We start from the raw sequence: 17,853 nt of genomic DNA on the forward strand, positions 1-17,853 counted from the left end.
TAGTCTCTGCTCTTTGTTCCTAAATGAATCCACTTCCCCAGATGCTTGGCTGAAATTAGAGGCAATCAGCTATACCGGGAAATCAGGAAGAATTCAGGTGGAAGGTAAACGAGTCCGCTAAACACATGGATGGAGCTTGGCTGCCAAGGCGACTGTCTCCACTGCATCCATTATCTTATTGCTTTGACTGTGCTTATGTTTTATGTATGGTGGTTGTTTATCAGGATTTGTGTCCTCTTTTCAGGACAGTGATCCACTAATGAAGAAACTTTATTGATCCCTGTGGGCTATCTGATTTGCTCTTCTAGTGATGGTACGACCTGCCCTGCTGTTCACACCCCAACCCACTTTCCTCTTGATGCTCAGCCCCTGGTTTAGATGAGACAGATGAGAGCAAAGCATTCTAGTGAATCACCCTATTTAAAGATTTTAAGTAGAACAGTCCGGTACTTTGAGGACTCGACCCAGGCTTCCCCCTCCCCTTTTACTTTCTCCCTCTTGGTCTCTGTCTTTCTCTCCCGCTGTGCTGCTCTTTCAACCTTGCTGACACTAAACAAACTTTAAAGCTTCTCAATTGCAGTGTTAGCCAGATAGAACAAGCTCCAGTACCTGGATCTCCAGGTTATCTAATGTTTTCTTTTTTAAAATGAAGGAGAATTTTTTTTTCCCCACCAAAATTGTCTCTAAATTTCTCTAGAGTAAAATAAAATCAAGCTGACCCCAATAAATGTACATTTATTCAGCTCTCTTTTTCCTAATTGTTTTCCAAGTGCAAATTGGATGTTCTTCTAGTTTCACATTAAAAATTCAGAAGTGTAAAGGGATTAAAAGGCTGTGGTTCTCCATTTAAAATTTCACACATTGTTGTTGTGGTTTTAGAAGACCTTAAACTGTTTGCAAAACTGAAAAGCAAAGATTTGAGTACAGCATAGTAATGCTGCGTGCTCTTAAGTCCTCAAATTAATTTCCCATGGAGCAATATGAGTTTTGATCAAAAGTTTCTCAACTCCTCATAAACAATCAAGAGCTATACACAATCCACCCTTCATTTCTTTTTGTGCATATGGACCACTACCTGTGCTTCTACTACATTCGTATTGCTCACTGCTTGAAACTTTAGTGGTCCTAAGATTTCTGTCAAACTACACTAACTTTATGTTCAAGATTATCTCTGATAATGAGAGCTCAATATCCAGCTATGGCTTAAAGACCAAACAGCCGTTGTAAGAGAAAGAGCCAACAATGTCCAAGCCCAGAGGCTGCACATCATGTGATAAGAGCAACCGTGAGGAAGTTGTTTCTTATTGAGATGTGCATAATTTTACACAGTAAATTTGTCCCCAGAAATGATTGCAAAGTTCTACCTGAGGGAGAACTTTGCAATCAATGGTACACTGGCGTGCAACATTGTGCAACCTCTCACATTATTTTGACCACTCAAACACAAACAGTGTTCACCACCCAACCGAAAAGCCTGATTTGGTCCTCTGCATTTTCCTATTCCTCCAAAATGAAAATTACATAGCAGCTTCTTTGAAAGAAGCATGTGAAGAGACTATGTTAAGGGGTAGCTCAGCCAGTTAACCAATTTAAATTAGGTATGATCTTTGTTAGTTTTTTGATTAGGCACTTGATCAGGCAATACTGCAGGTAGTTGTGAGTGCCTAAGAATACACTAATTATGCTCAAGCCAGCCAGCCATCTACCTAGGTACTGCAGCCTCCCAGCTTTCATATGGTGAGAGGCTGGGTACACACTGGACAGGTCACCAATCTGTCGTAGGGCTAACACAGAATGATGGATAGCCATTAATGCTCACCTTCACCTAACCCCATGCATTTCTTAGGACTGTGGGAAGAAGCCAGAGTACCCCGATAAAACGAATCTCCATAAAGGCAAATTGGGTTTGGAATGAAGAGGCTCCTGAATTGTCCATAATAATATTAGCAATCACAGCTTTGCTAAGAGAATGTTTTGTAATCAAATATTTATCATCTTTGTCATCAGTATACAGTATTGTGTAGCAAAAAAAAATCTTTTAAACCTCTCATGAGCACATCATCGGTTGAGATTTTGTTGTATGGGATTTTATTTTGTGGACGTTATTTATATGATAAACTAGTAACAACTTGTTTGAAAAATGTAAATTATCATTTTAACAGGAAAATCCTGGCATCTGTAGCTGGACCAACACTGAACAAGCACAGCCAGGTGACTGACAGGTTTTTCATGAACTCTGATATCAGGGACATTTCTGACCATAAGTCTTTGAGTTGATTATGCAAGTGGAAGTTTTAGGATGGCTAACAGATTAGCTACAAGGAATTATTAAACTGCGTTCCTCAAATTAGCAAACAAACAAACAAATTCACAAAGTAACAGAGGAGTGTTCTGACATCTTGTATTAACTCATTACTGTCCAAATTTCAGTATTACCCAGAAAGATTGATTTTGCAAAGGTCCAACCCTAAAACTTCAGATCTAACTAATTTGTTTATTCATCACTTTCAGCCAATCACATGGGGCCATTTTCTATGCAAATTGTCGCCTTTGGCTCCTCGCTGTCTGGCAAACACTGACTTTTTTTTTTTTTTTTTTTTTGCATGCTTGATGTCTGAGGTCTGACTGGGATGACAGATGTGTGAATAAATGAAAAATTGCTTGCTGGAATTTGCATAAAAGTGCTTGATTTGCTGACAAAAATGTATTTTGCCATCCAATCGGTTTTCATTTCCACCTATGCAATCATTTCCATTCCCCAGTTTTCTCTCAGTGACATTCCAGCTCCAAACACCTTCAATCATTTCCATCTGACACCCATTCTTTTAAGACGAGCAGATCCATCAGGGCATAGGAGCTTTGTATTGACGTTTTGATGGTATATGCCAGCCAGGTCTCATTCATTTGCTGCATTGCAGCCTAACTTCTAACTTTTTTAACTAGCATGTGCCCTGTGATACATTCATGGATGGATTACTGAATGGGCAGACTCTTTGAGAGAGACAAAGAATGAATTACAACAGTCCAAAAAACATCAGCAAAGAGACTCAATGTTTGAAAGAAAAGTAAGAAATAAATACATAAGAACTACAAAGAGCTGCAGAATGACCAAAAAAAAAAAAAAAAAGGCTAAAACTGCAAGTTTGTTTTTAAGTCCTATTCTCATATGTAAGTTATCATGTTGGTAATTTTTTTTTTTTTGTAGCAAGTTTTTTTTGTTCTGGTTTATTCCTGCTTTCAGCGTGTTTTAGGATCTCGCCTTTGTGCTTCCTCCTTGCAATTATTGTTTGGTTCAGCAGCTGCCTTCAAGTGCTTGAATTAAAAATTTGGATTTTAGATCGTACGCTACCTCTGCTGTCCTGCGTTTGGGTCCCACTCACTGAAATAGTCGCAATTATTTTACTGCCACATGCAGAGGCAGCCAGCAGTGCTGTAGTGACACCTGTAGTGACAGTGATGATCACAGGGATGCAAGATGACTCAGGACAAAATTACCTCAAAGACCAAAAACAATTCTAAATATGAATTTTGCGACTTTCAGTCTGGGTGTCTTCCTCCTTTGGAGGAGGGGTAGTGGGCCTTCTGCTTATTCATGTCTCATAATTCATCTATGGATACATTACAATGTAAATTGACATAGGGTCATTCTACAGCTCTACCAATTTGTCACTGCATATATGATGAGATTGGCTGTGAGAGCTGATGATATTGGAGCACCTTGCATGGATGGGGAGTCCTCAAAGATTAATGGGTGACTCTTTGAAGAGGACACATGTACCCAGGGGAACATACATCAGCCATAAAGCTTCCCTGGAGACGGTCTTGAGATAGAATATGAAGTGCCACTCTTGTCTCAGTTACATTACAAAAGGTCACCATGTGTAAGTGTGTGCGTCTTGTGCGAATAATCGTGTGGACGCATTCCTTGAGGTGAGAGCAAGCATCTGTGGATGAAATGCCAAAAACAAAGAGAACGAGCTGTTTGATTATTGTCCAAAGCCTTAATGCAGCAAAGAATATCAGTTTTCATCACAGTTTGAGCGACTGGCACAGCTATCCTTTCATGTCGGGCATCCAGCAACTGGAAAGGAGAGGAACAAAATAGATCAGGACCAGACACTGATAATGTCTGAGCTGAGCTCCTTCAGCCAACTTTCTTTTGTATTGTATCAGAAGACAGTGATTTATTGGCTGTGCTGTAGGGGCTTGAATGCAAGTGTTGGGGCCAGTCAAAACCAATGGGGGAAGGTGACAGAATAAGGACACTGTGCATCCTTGCCTCGCAAGGCCTGTCACAACGTCAAATTAGCCGATGCACTGCTGTGGCTGGCTCTGAAAAACCCACAAAACAAAGCAAAGCAAAACAAAGCAAAACAAAACAAAAAAAAGCAAAACAAAGCAAAACAAAGAGCACCGATACATCTGCATTTAATAGGTATTAGAAAGGCTTAAAGTCTTCCTGTCATTGTAATAAACATTTCTATATTAAGCTAATACCTTGGCGTGAAGACAGAATCAAACTGTATTTGAATTTCTACCAAGTTTCTGTAAAAAATGAACAATTTTAATTTGCCTTAGAAAACCAGAACTGAAATTGAAGACGTGGGTGATCAGCAGAGATGCTTACATTGGATTCTTTGGGATAATTTCCTTGCAAAGGCAAACCTTCCATTGGTGTCACAGTGACTTTCCGACTCCTCCAGGCTGAAAAATCACAGAGAGCATGAGAGAAATCAGGCACTCACTCACAAGAAACTTTAATTTGAGGTGACCCGCTCCCTTCATGATAAATGACCTAGATCCTTGATTTCTGGGAGGGCGGATGGATTCAGAGAGTGTGTGTCCTCCTCCACAGGTGGTAGAGGAATGGGAGGAGAAGAGGAGGAGATTAGCCATCTGCTGCAACATGTCACCACACTCCACTCTTTCCTGTGCTTTCTGCTTTGTGGCAAACAGGCGTGGGAGAGAATCTCATCTGCTTGTCTTCCTATGCATATGCATAAGTGTGTGTGCATGTGCAGGCAGCTCGCCTTACAGTGAATGAAAGTCTATCTTAATGTTTGTCTACATCTGCATGTGTTTATTCATGCGAATATAAATCTGTCCACGTGTCAGCCTGTCTCTCTGTATAACACATGCTCGTTGCTTTTGTCTGTGTTGTAAGGATCGTTGATGTATAATCTCTGCAAGGTTGCATCTGTCACTGACTGAGAGCAACTTTTTGCTAAAATAATTTAATAATTCTCTTTGCAATTCCACAAAATGGAACTATAATTATCTATATCATATGTACAAATGGAGTAGAATTATCCTGTGTTAGAAACTGATGACATGAAGTTTAATTATAGCCTTATTTAAAGATGCAAATACATTATATACACATTAAAGTCCAAATAAAGAAGTGATAAATGCACGTTTGAAACTGAATCATACTGGTTTTGCTTGGGCCCAGAAGTCCACTGAATTGAGTGGACTGATTGGTTTGGCATTGCGGTGTGAATCAGCGATACCTCAGTTAAAGAATTAATTGTCAAGTAACTGCTGTGGGAAGACTAATGATCAGTCGATGAGCACCACTGATGGGACTAACACTGTCAACCTGTTTTTAAATTACTGCCAAAAGGAAATGTCCAGAGCTGAAAAATGAAGCCACTGCAGAAGTGCCAAAAACCGCAGTTCCTCTAATGGCCACGTGGAGTTGGCTCCACAAGTGAATCAATCCCCACGTCGTGGGTGACTCATGATAAAATGTCCAAGTTTACAGAATTCAAAAGCATCCATACAGTCTGATACAGAAAATGGTTTTGGCTTCTGGATACCGGAGTAAGGAGCACGACTGCTTGACTGAAGCAATGTGGCTTAAAGTGTGGGTGGGACACACATGTCCAAAAAGTTTGTGCTCCAGTTTTGGTGAGCGGAATTCTATTATTTTTGGAGTTCGTCTGTGCATTGCACTCATAGTTTGTGGAGAAGGCATGTTAGCCAGGCTTGCCAGCATTTGCTGATAACTCATCATTTCATCCTCCAAATATGGTCAATTCAGGCTCTAACTGAATGACTAACAAGGTGGTGGCCATTGATTGACATTCCAAAATGTTTGACCCAAAACAGGTGGGTGACATTGGAACAGTTACATCATGATAGGCATGTTCATTTTTTACATACAGTCTATAAACATACTCAGTTACTGCCACTGTGACATTTTAAATGGGCTCAGCTCATTTATTTCCAGCTCCCCTGAGCTATGGCTGCTGCACAACAAAAGGAAAACCATGCTGGACTGTTTTCACTTGACTCTGCTACACTTTTGCACCCGATATACTGGCATTTTTACAGTGTCAACATAAGATGACATCAGATTCATGAGGATATATTGGCTTATTTATTGGTTTGGGTAAATCAAATCTTCCCTCATGCAAATCAGCCAGCGTTTCAGACTGAAGATCGAAATGGAGTGTTAAAAACAAATACTCTTTCTATACACAGCATATGGTGTGAAATCACAATGTGCCCTGCACATACTGGAATTCTTTGCCTTGCAGCGTTTGCTCCACTGCTGTCAGCCCTATTAAAGGCTACCTGCCAATGTGATTGAAAGGTTTGGAAGGAAAAAAAAAATCACCCCCATTTTGGTGGGTGGTGGATGCCGAGCTTACAAGCTTACAGGAAGCTGAGGTGAAGTGTGTGTGTGTGTGTGTGTGTGTAGATAATTTGATCTACTGTACCTGTAATAGAAGCACACAAGGCTGCTTACAGTAAACTTTTAGGTGTGCCTGTACCACTGATGATGGCACCAAATGTTAGTGGAATGGAGAGATGGTTGAAACTGTTCACCAGTAGTACTGGATCATCTCAGCTGATCCTCAGCTCTGCAACTGCCTCATCTTCATCTTATTATTCTTAGAAAGTTAAATTTAGAACATGTAAATTCTGGGACTGGGGGAAGATGCATTTTCAGCTGCTTCTTCAGGTGTGTTTAGCACTTTTTAAAGCCTGTCTCTTTTGAAACTGAAGTGCAACAATTAACTGCTGGTGCGACCCTATATAAGCATGACAACTCAGAGAGAGAAATTAATATATACATATGTTTGTGATAACTGCATCATCCTGTGTGGATTTAAAACATTCATGAAACTTAAAAATGTCAATGTAAATAATGTAACAGCACATGATATGTAGGTACACTACACAGTCTGCTAGACTTCATCTTTACAACAAACTGGGCACCAATTTAAAAAATGAGTGAAAATAATAAGGCTCATTTAAAATATGAAACAAGGTCCACTCGCTAAACTCAAACCTGGCATAACTGTGCTGCACTTTCTGCAAGTCAGACATTTTGCATGTTGCTGCTGATTGAACAAAAGTAATCATATTTTTAATATTCTGGACTGGAATAATGTGGGTGGAGGTGAATATAGTAAATTTCTATATATGTCTCTGTGTGCAAGCACGCTGTATGTGCATGTGTATGTAATATTTAATGGGTGTGAGCTTCTTATCACTTTCTTTGTCTTTGTTCTTTCTGTGTGTGTGTGTGTGTGTGTGTGTGCACGTTCTGCGGTCAGTCTGTTCATCTTTCAGCTATTTCTGACCCCTCTCCCTCTGTGCTGAGTCCCAGTCTCTCCCGTTGCTCTTCCTGCTATTCCAGATGGACCTGCTTCCATATCAGGCTGCTAATGAGGCGGCGCTCTTCATTCTGCAGCTCTTTGAATGGAGGGCCAACCATTTAACCCCGCCCAGCTGCCCTCATGACCCCCATGTATTTTTAGGCTTCACCTCATTTCATGCTGAATAAACACCTATGTCTGGCCACCCTCGAGGGCCACGCCACATGCCTTTGTGTCGGATTGAGCAAAGAATGAAATCATAAAGCTTTGCGCAACAGCCGGTCTTGTGACGCAGCCCGACAAAAGTCTGGTAAATATGATCTTTGGCCCTCTTGGATACGAAAACACTTTTCTCCAATGTAAAAATATGCAACGTCTAGAGTTTTGTTTTCTCCCTCTTGCATTTCAGCTTTGTAAATGTTAAAGTTTCATACTGAGCAGTTGAAGAACTCTTTCTTTTCTCCATCGAGCCAATAAAAGGCGGACACCATCCTCACAAAAAAAGAAGTGGTTGGTCTAAGGCTTAAAAGAATACTTCACCAATTTTACACAGCAGAGCTGTAACACTGATGTAACACTGTAACACCGCCGGCGTTACACTTTCTTCTTCTGCCATTACACACATGAACTCAGACAGTTTGATCAGACTTTTAAGTGTGTAATCTAGTAGTGGCTAACATAGCCTCAGGCCTCTTGCCTTTAGCAGAGATAAGGCGCAGGCTACGATGATCTGGAAAGCTCTCTTCTGTTTAATTCCACACACTCAGATCTTTTCCATTTTAAAACTTGTCTTCAGACCCAACAAATGCTAAGTGACATTGCTTGAGGATATAGCAGACTCCATGAAGCTCCCTCTGGATGCACAAAAGACTTTTTAGAACTTTTTTCTTTCATATGAAGTAGAAAACATACTTCTGTGTGTAAAACTGGTTGAGTACCCCTTTAAATATGCTAGACTGAAACAGGACCTATTATGCTTTTCTTTATTTTGTGTCATATATACTGTTACAATGGTGGATGCTCATATTAAACATTTTCAAAGTTTCTGATGAGGTCATAGTTTGCACAGGTAATCCCTCTGAGCCAAAAGCTCAGGCTCCAGACTGCTCTAAATGCTCCCTTTCATAAATTTTTTTTTTTTTTTTTTCTATTTTGGGCTCTATATGATGTCTTTGAGAGCAGAAATCCATAAGCCCCATGATCATCTGAGGCACACAGCTCTGGCTGTGAGCGCAGAAGCCCCACCTACCCGCTGTTCAAATCTTCAGTTGGCAAGAGGCTGTCAGTCATCAGAAAGCTGGCCTAAAGGGAGATAGAAGGGTTCTGAAACAGCTTTTTTCAGACAGTGGATGAATTGAGGGTCTGCCGAAAGGCCCGGTAAAAGATAAATAAGCATTATTTTAATCTGAATCATTCAACGCCACCAGTAGTGTCCAAGAAAATATAAATATGGATTTGAAAATGGGGCAGCAAGGTGGTGCACTGTTGCCTCAGAGCAAGAAGGTCCTGGGTTCGAACCCACCATCTGTCCGGGGGGCAACCCAAATCCAGTTAGCTTAGCTTTGCAAAAACAGACTGGGAACAGGAGAAAACAGCTGGCCTGGGTCCTGTTTCAAGACATATGCATTGTGCAAGATGTGACCTTCAACCTTATTTCATTTTAATTTCAACAGACTATGTTTGAGCATGGAAAAGGACTGCAGAACTCACTAATTGCAAGCAGCAGCCATTAATCAGGCATGTGCTGGCATCATTTGCAATCTTGCAAATGGTTTTTATGAAAGATGCCCCTGGTTCAAGATGGTGTGTCCTTAACCACCTCAGGAAGACTCCAAAATTTCTGCTCTCTGCCCAAAAATGGTCCCATAAACCTCAGATTCAACTATATCTTCATCTGCTCACACTTCAAGTTTAGTATGGACAAAAATACACAAAACAAAACTAACAAAAGAAAAAAAAAATTACATAATTTGTTAATGAGATTTTAAGTGCGCTGCAAGGCAAAGGATGGCTCAGTGAAATTTAAGAGTGGTATCAATCTTACCATATAAGTCATCTGTAAACCCAAACTTCCAAAGAATTCCTCCACAGTAGACGGAGGAAACCAGATAATTGAACATTAGTTCAAGTAGACATGTGATGTGATCTTTTTTCATAAGCACTCATTGTGTCAATCTCGTTGATTGCTGCCTGTTTAATGGAGTATAAGAGAAGATGGATGCTATCAGTGGGTGAATCCCAAGGCATCTTTAATTGTCAGTCTGGCACAAAATGAGTCCCCGTCCTAATTTATCTGGCTTAATTTATCAACACACTGCCTTTGCATTCACATGGGAGCCGTTGCAACCATTGAATCTGTTTCAGCCTCCACACTACTTTTAATGCAAACCTTTCCTGAGCTTTGTTGAGACCTTTTTACATCTGCCACGTCCTACACTCAGTGCTGATCACAAAGTAAACTATTATATTGTCCATTGACTTCAAAAACGCAGATCTGAGGCATGCTGACGAGGTGCAATCAAACGGGAAGACCGACAGGGATCAGACAGCCACCTCCAATCAGTCTCCTACTCACAATTTACTTCATTCCTTCTTTCTATCTCATTTTCTTCCTTAGCTGAGTCTCCCTCTCATCTTACACCTGCTACCGATTAACACAGCAGCCAGAGCAGATGAAATTTTGCCTGATGGTGAGCTGTAATGGTATCTTTGAAGGATTGCTGAATCTCTGACTTTTCAAGAGGACGCAGTGAACATTTTTCTAATCAGTGTTTATCTTTTCAGCCCACCCCCATAAAAAACAATCTGAGTGAGATTAACAAAGTAAATGGTATGTTCTGAATGACTAAATATTTCTTCTTGCACTGTCGCCTTTTTAAAATCAGCATGGCATTCAGGGGGTCAACACACCCCAAGACTGTGAAATAGGAATAACCATTTACACTTTTGTGCACGACTTGATCTTATAGTCTCATCCAGGGTGATAATGAACACTCAGAGAAAACCACTAATACCGCTCTTGTCCAACTGCTTTAGAATAAGACAAGAGTATGAAAAAGTATGAAAGGAATTGAATCTGGAGTAACTTTTATTTGTCTTTATTTTGAGTAAAGATGATCATTTGCATTATAATTGTTAAAACTTTGGTTTTACACATGTAAATAAAGGTGAATAAAGTTAAATCAAAGTTTAATCCATAATGGTAAAATATGTTATTTGTACATTGATATTAAATATGAATAAATAAAACTAACTGTTGGAAGTTGGAAAAAGTGATAGTAATATAATAATGTGATATCAATTCTATTAACATGGTAATCATAAAATAGATCTATTCTGACCTATATATTTAATTAATGTTTACAAAAATTACACTGATCAGGCATAACATTATGACCACCTGCCTAATATTGTGTTGGTTCCCCTTTTGCTGCCAAACCATCCCTGACCCGTTGAGGCATGCACCTTAAGGTGTGCTGTGGTATCTGCACCAAGATATTAGCAACAGGTCCTTTAAGTTCTGTAAGTTGTGTCGTGGGGCCTCCATTGATCGGTCCAGGACATCCCACAGATGCTCGATTGGATTGAGATCTGGGGAATTTGGAGGCCAAGTCAACACCTCAATCTCATTGTTGTGCTTCTCAAACTATTCCTGAACCACTTTTGCATTGTGGCAGGGAGCATTATCCTTAGGTAGGTGTCAAAGTAACATCCACATTGATAGGAGGACCCAAGGTTTCCCAGCAGAATATTGCCCAAAGCATCAAACTGGCTCCAAAAAACGTAATTCATCAGACCAGACCACCTTCTTCCATTGCTCTGTGGTCCAGTTCTGATAACTGGTGCCTATTGTTGGAACCTTTGACAGGTGACAGGGGTCAGTTTAGGCACCCTGACTGGTCTTCAGCTATGCAGCTCCATACACAACAAAATGTGATGCATAATGTATTCTGACACCTTTCTTTCAGAACCAGCATTAGCGACAGCAGCTCGTCTGTTGGACTGGACCACATGGCCAGCCTTTGCTCCCCATGTGCATCAGTGAGCTTTGGCCACCCATGGCATTGTTGCTGGTTCACTATTGTTCCTTCCTTGGACCATTTTTGATGGATACGGACCACTGCAGACCGGGAGCACCCCACAAGAGCTGCAGATTTGGAGATGCTCTCACCCAGTCATCGAGCCATCACAATTTGGCCCAAATCAAACTCATTCAAATCCTTATGGTTGCCCATTTTTCCTGCTTCTAACACATGAACTTTGAGGACAAAGTGTTCACTTGCTCCCTGATATATCCCACCCACTAACAGGTGCAATGATGAAGAGATAATCAGTGTTATTCACTTCACCAGTCAGTGGTCATAATGCTATGCTTGATTAGTGTATGAAATAAGCAAAAGATCATTCCCATAATAAGAAATGGAGACAAACACTACATGTCCTGTATTTTTGCTACTGAAACAGTTGGAAATCTTCAATATTTTAAATAATTTAAGTGCACTGTTGCAATTGTTTGTCAGTTATATAGAAAACAACATTTATTTATTTTGGGGAACTCTAGATGAAAGTGAAAGAGTTTTTAAAGTTCATCAAAAATTAACAAAGAAGCAAAAATAAATGCAATAATTTTACTGCAAAAAAAAAAAAAAAATCATGCATATTATTAAGCTGCTGGAAATTAAGGATGGGTACTAGGCACACAATTTGCTGTTTTTTTTTTTTTTTTTATCCAAAGGTATGAAAGTCCATGATTTGTTTTATTACACAATATTGCAAAAAATAATGTTAAGACCAAAATCAAAGTGATTTTCTTTTTCCCCCCAACACATTTAATAAGATTGGAAATGTTCGCATAAAAAAAATTGGAATGGATTTAAATTAGATCTATTTTAATTGTTAGGGTTAAATTATGGAAAACTAGTAAACTGAAAAAAAAAAAATTAATTTGCTTTTTGGCTTTCAAAAGAAGCTTCATGAGGGTTAGTTGTAATACAGATAAGCATTCAGCTTTTCCTAAGCCTATTCAGTCTCTACGTAATGCATAGATGGTAGGATGTGTTTACTATTTATGCTATCATACTTATCATATTATATGTAATGACTGAAGAAACTAAGCATTCTAACTCAAAGATTTCTGAGAGGCAGAATTCACACTGTAGCTGAATAAATGAGACTGATCCATGTCCTCCCTCATGATGCCTGCCAGTTGGTGTGAGGCTCTTCTGAAATACCATCCTTGGTCTGTGCCAAACATGTCACTGTGGCCAAACAACTCTAACCTTTATTCATCTGTCCAAAGCACATTATTCCAGATGGCCAGTTCTTTGCCTATATGCTTGCTGAAAAACTGTGATGTGCTGCTCTAATGTTCTTTTTGATCAGCAAAGGCTTTTCTCTGCCAAGAATCTCAGGCAGGTCATTTCTGATGTGTGTACAGGGGTGGGGTGGGGGGTGCGCATTTGTTTTAGTAATTTAAGTGAAGTTACCCTTTAACTTTACCATTTAAGGACAGGGCAGCTACAGTCGTTTTATTCTATCCATTATATTCACTTTCTGATAACCTCTGTGTTTAGATGAAAGCAGGATTTATAAAAATGGAAATAAAATAAGCACAAAGTGTAACAATAGAGTCGACCTGAAAATAAGAACATAGCAGAAAATAATTGTCCCAGGATCAAAGTAGCCAAAAATACCACCAACAGATTTGGATCTTATTTTAGGCATTTTAGAAAACCATCATCTGCTGACCACAGACCTCTGAGTGGTTTGTTGCCTGTGAATTAGGTAGTAATATAATTTTTTTCATTTGATTTGGTATTGAAATAGAAGGAGTAAAGTACCACAGTGCTACATCTGATTAAGATGAATGCATGACATACTTTTCAAAAAATCTGCCTGAGATAAAGTGTAAATTTTTTGATACACTGTATTTAAGTGACTCAGTATTAAGGGCCAGCAGGATTACCATAGCAACATAATTAAAGGCATACAGTCAATGCATGGTAAATATTTTATGATGAATCCTTGATTTTGTTTGGAATTTCTTGACAGAGCTGCTAAAAGATTTCTGAACAGAAAGTCAGATTATTAAAATATTATTGTAAAGAAGATCCTGAGTTCAGTCTAACAGTACAATGAAACTGATGCATATGCATACACTCAAAAGCTGATATTCAAGTAAAAGCTGAACAAAGTGAATGAATAAACAAAGTCTGTTTGCTATCAAACGTTGAGGGGAGGTATGATTAAAATTCTCCATTTTTACACCACAAATTCCATCAGCATGGGGCTTCTTTTAAAAAAAATATGTTTTTAAAATTAAAAATATGTTTTATGGCAGATGTTTTAAATTAAGAGCTTACCAATGAGAGTTTATATATATATATATATATATATATATATATATATATATATATATATATATATATATATATATATATATATATATATATATATATATATATATATATATATATATATATATATATACTTTTCATTTGAAAATGGTAGAGGTAGAGGAAACACATTATTTAGTAATTTGTGCATGAAGAGTATACAGTTTTTCAACACTCAATGTAAAGATTCAGTCACTGTGGGAGACTTATTTATTTATTTATTTTTTGTATTTTGTCTTTAACTATGAGTGAAAGCAATAAAAATATTGTCAAAATTTTTCCCAGTGGCATTGGTTTCTTTTACAAAGGGCCACTATGGTTTTCCTGACTCCTATCAATCATTGTAAGTGTCAACTATGCTTTCAACATTATATGGGCCCTTGACTGTAGGTCTGCAGGCTACACGCGACAGCTGGAGGTAATTCACTTTGCTTCGTTTTGCTTGCTGTTAACAGCTCATGGGATGATAACGGAAGCGCAAAGAGCTTTAATCATATTCTCTGCCTTCAAGAGAAATATTGCTTTTTCTCACAGTTTATTGAGTGAATAGGGGAGGGGTGTGTGTGTATGTGTGTGTGTGTGTGTATATGAGACCGAGCAAAAGGGATCGGCGGGGTGGAGGGCTGTGTGTGTCTGTGGCTGGTAGGTGTCATGGGTGGCTGGGGGACATGTATCATCGATCTGCTACTCTGGGCTTCCTGTACACTGGATGGCATTAAAATGATCCATGGCCTCTTTCCCAGGCTAATACCAGTGATATTGAGATATCAGACCTCTGTTTCCTGTCCCTGGGAATGGGGGTACACACCCACACCAGCAGAGCTCACACAGAAAAAAACACACAAGACAAGAAAGGAGAGTTCTTCCTCTGGAGCTGAGGTGATAATCTAATAGGGACATTTGTTTTTGTCCCCTGCTTGCTCCTCGCCTCTTTGCCTCCTCTCTTCCTTTCAAGCTCTGAAAACAAAAGCTTTCGTCGAGGGGGCCCGCTGCTGCTACTGCCTATGTGGTGAATAAATAACAGCGGCACAACAGAAAAACAAGTGTAACACGCACCATCTGGCCCGCCACCGGTGTCTGCCTCAGTCACAGAGATAGACTGGAGTGGCGAATGGAGGGGGAGGAGGTGGGGATTAGATGATCAGAATGGCATCTCCTCCTCACCTCGAGAGGGATGTCACATGGATTCCAGAAAGGAATGTTCTGTTTTAACCTCCTTAAAAATAACACAAAAGCCCGATTTTCTTTTTCCAGCTGCAAAATGTGCCTCATATAGCTGAATTTAACATATAGTAGAGGGTTTATCTGAAGGTGCAGTGTGCATTATCTACCATATGTATAATCACTTCTGGCTACAAATCAAATGACTCATTATAAATCTGTCCACAAGCAGGATGTGGGCTGGAAGCGAGCTGCCCACATACAGTAGAATTTTGCTCATCAAGCTCTATGAAAGAATTAGCTGTGTAGATTTCCAACATTTTGGGCAGAAAATAGCAGCTGTTGTTGTGTGTGTGTGTGTGTGTGTGTGTGTGTGCATGTGTTTTTCTTGCTATATCTGTTTCTACTCCATCAAGTTAAAACGTCTACAAAAGGTAGTGGCTCGCTGGCCCCCCTGTGATTGTCCTCTAATTCATTTCTCTCATATGAGCATGATACTTTTTCATCACTTCCATGAATCCCGATCGATTCTTCGAGCATGTTCCATTACCAAGAATTACTCATCCATTGATGGGCGAGAAGGGATATTAATCAATGTAACCTTTGAAACTAACAACCTTGTTATTCTTTGAAAGCCAAACAAAATGAGAATTTGGCTGTGGTTGGGGCTCATTATTAAGAGCGGAGGAGAGCAGGCGTTATACATTGCTATTGATCATGTGTGAAGACAAGCCTACACAGTCAATACCCTCAGGCAATGAAATACGGTCTTTTTTTTTTATGACTGCATCCTGCAGAGAAAGGCAGTCTTTCTTTGTAATATGTGCTGTGTGAGAGCTGCAGCATCAGTGTGCCCCTTTATCAGATGTACACAGTTGTGGGAACATTTGATCAGCGCTTCAGAGGTACGTTTTCTTTGAGTTTGAGGTGTTGCTGCTTTTCTGTGCATTCTATTTTCCGGCTTCGTTCTTTTTTTCCAACCTGAAAGTCAGATCTCAAGTCTCTAAATGGACTGTATTCATCACACACTATAGGGTTTTTATTCAATACAAGCTCTCTCTTCCACTTATTCACTCACTCTCGCACAGCAATGCCACTGACCAGTGCTGGCCTCCAGTGTTGGGTGTAACGCGTTACTGTAATCACGTTCAGTCCCGTCGCCAGATCTCACTCTTAAGGGGGGGCTTATGAAATCCAACAGGGGGGGCACCACTATTATTAGCTTGATTAGTGATCTGGCTTGGGTGGGCGGGCCAGGGCGGGCCCAAGCGTATCAGTGGGCGGGCACGGCCCCCCAGGGCCCGCCCATAGCGACGGGTCTGATCACGTTACATTTTTTAATGTAAAAGGTTCTTCAGATATCTGCACGGTGAGCAGATAGAACATTTTTTTCTTTTTGCACACCAGCGCCACAGTCAGCTGATTTTGGTTCATGTGCAAGGAGGAAAACAATTGTGGAGCGTTCCACAACGTTTAAGAAGTGGCAATATGGACATTACTTTTATTTTTTATTGCACAAAAACACAAGAGCATGATGGGTAACTGCAAACTGCATCCAGGATAGAAGGAAGCTGAGTGAATGCCAACCCCAATCTTTTCTTTTTCTGGGGTGGAATTAAGTAACATAATGCATTACTTTTAAGAAAAGTAACATATAATCTACAGTACATTACTTTTTTTTTTTTAGTAACAACCCCAACACTGCTGGCCTCACTATTAGAAGCTCAATGCCAATTCAGTGTTAATATTACAATAAAATATTGATTTTATTCTCTCTAAAGAGATCATTTATGACAGCACTTATTTTTGTACCGGGGTCTTGATAATAATGATAGTTACTTCAGAATGAAAACCCACCAGAAGAGCTATATTGTTAAAGCTACAACCTGCAGTGCTACTCCTTTTGCCACTTGGAGCACTGCTACACCTCCATCAGTTATTTGGTCGGCTACACGTTGAATTTTTCAGTACGTACAGTCACAGCAGCACAGCGCTCAGCGAGAAATGTTCTGGTTCTTTTTTCACTGACCTCCTTTGTGCACTTCTCCAGCCAGCGGCTGAAACTCTGTCAGGTACATTAACAGCAGGTAAGCCTTCAGTTGGTTGAAGCTTTGTCAAGCCAACCTGTGACAGCTGAAGGGTCATCATCATTATGTTCCTCTTCATCAGTGTAGATGGAGGTGAAAGAGATGTTTCCTTCCTGCTGATGCCACCTTTGGTGAGATGAGTGTCTCACCAAAGGTGGCATCAGAGAGTGAGGAATGACAAGAAATGACTGAGTGAAAGAATAAGCACAAAAATCAATAATCAGTCAGCACCTGAACATTTTATCTAATAACTCGCTCTCCTTTCTATTCAAGTAAAAATGTCTGCAAGCACAAAAAACCCCACAGAGCTGTCCTCTTTATGTCCTCTTTGGTGTGTCAGAAATACTTCACTGTTCATACACACATCAGCGATTCCTCACACTGTAAGGACTCTTCCAGAATGGCAGATTTCAGTGAAATACAAGTGTGTGCATGTGGATGAAAGATCAACATACACAGAAAAAATGTCTTTTTTTACAACAAAGTCTTAGAGCGTTACTTTTTCATTAAGAAGCTGATAAACTTTATCTCCTCCTTATGTGTTTGCACATATGGGTACAGCTGCATTTCATGTATATTTAAAACACCCACTTCCTGACT

The sequence above is a fragment of the Archocentrus centrarchus genome, chromosome 15, assembly GCF_007364275.1.
Source record: "Archocentrus centrarchus isolate MPI-CPG fArcCen1 chromosome 15, fArcCen1, whole genome shotgun sequence".
In the NCBI taxonomy this organism is placed as follows: domain Eukaryota; kingdom Metazoa; phylum Chordata; class Actinopteri; order Cichliformes; family Cichlidae; genus Archocentrus; species Archocentrus centrarchus.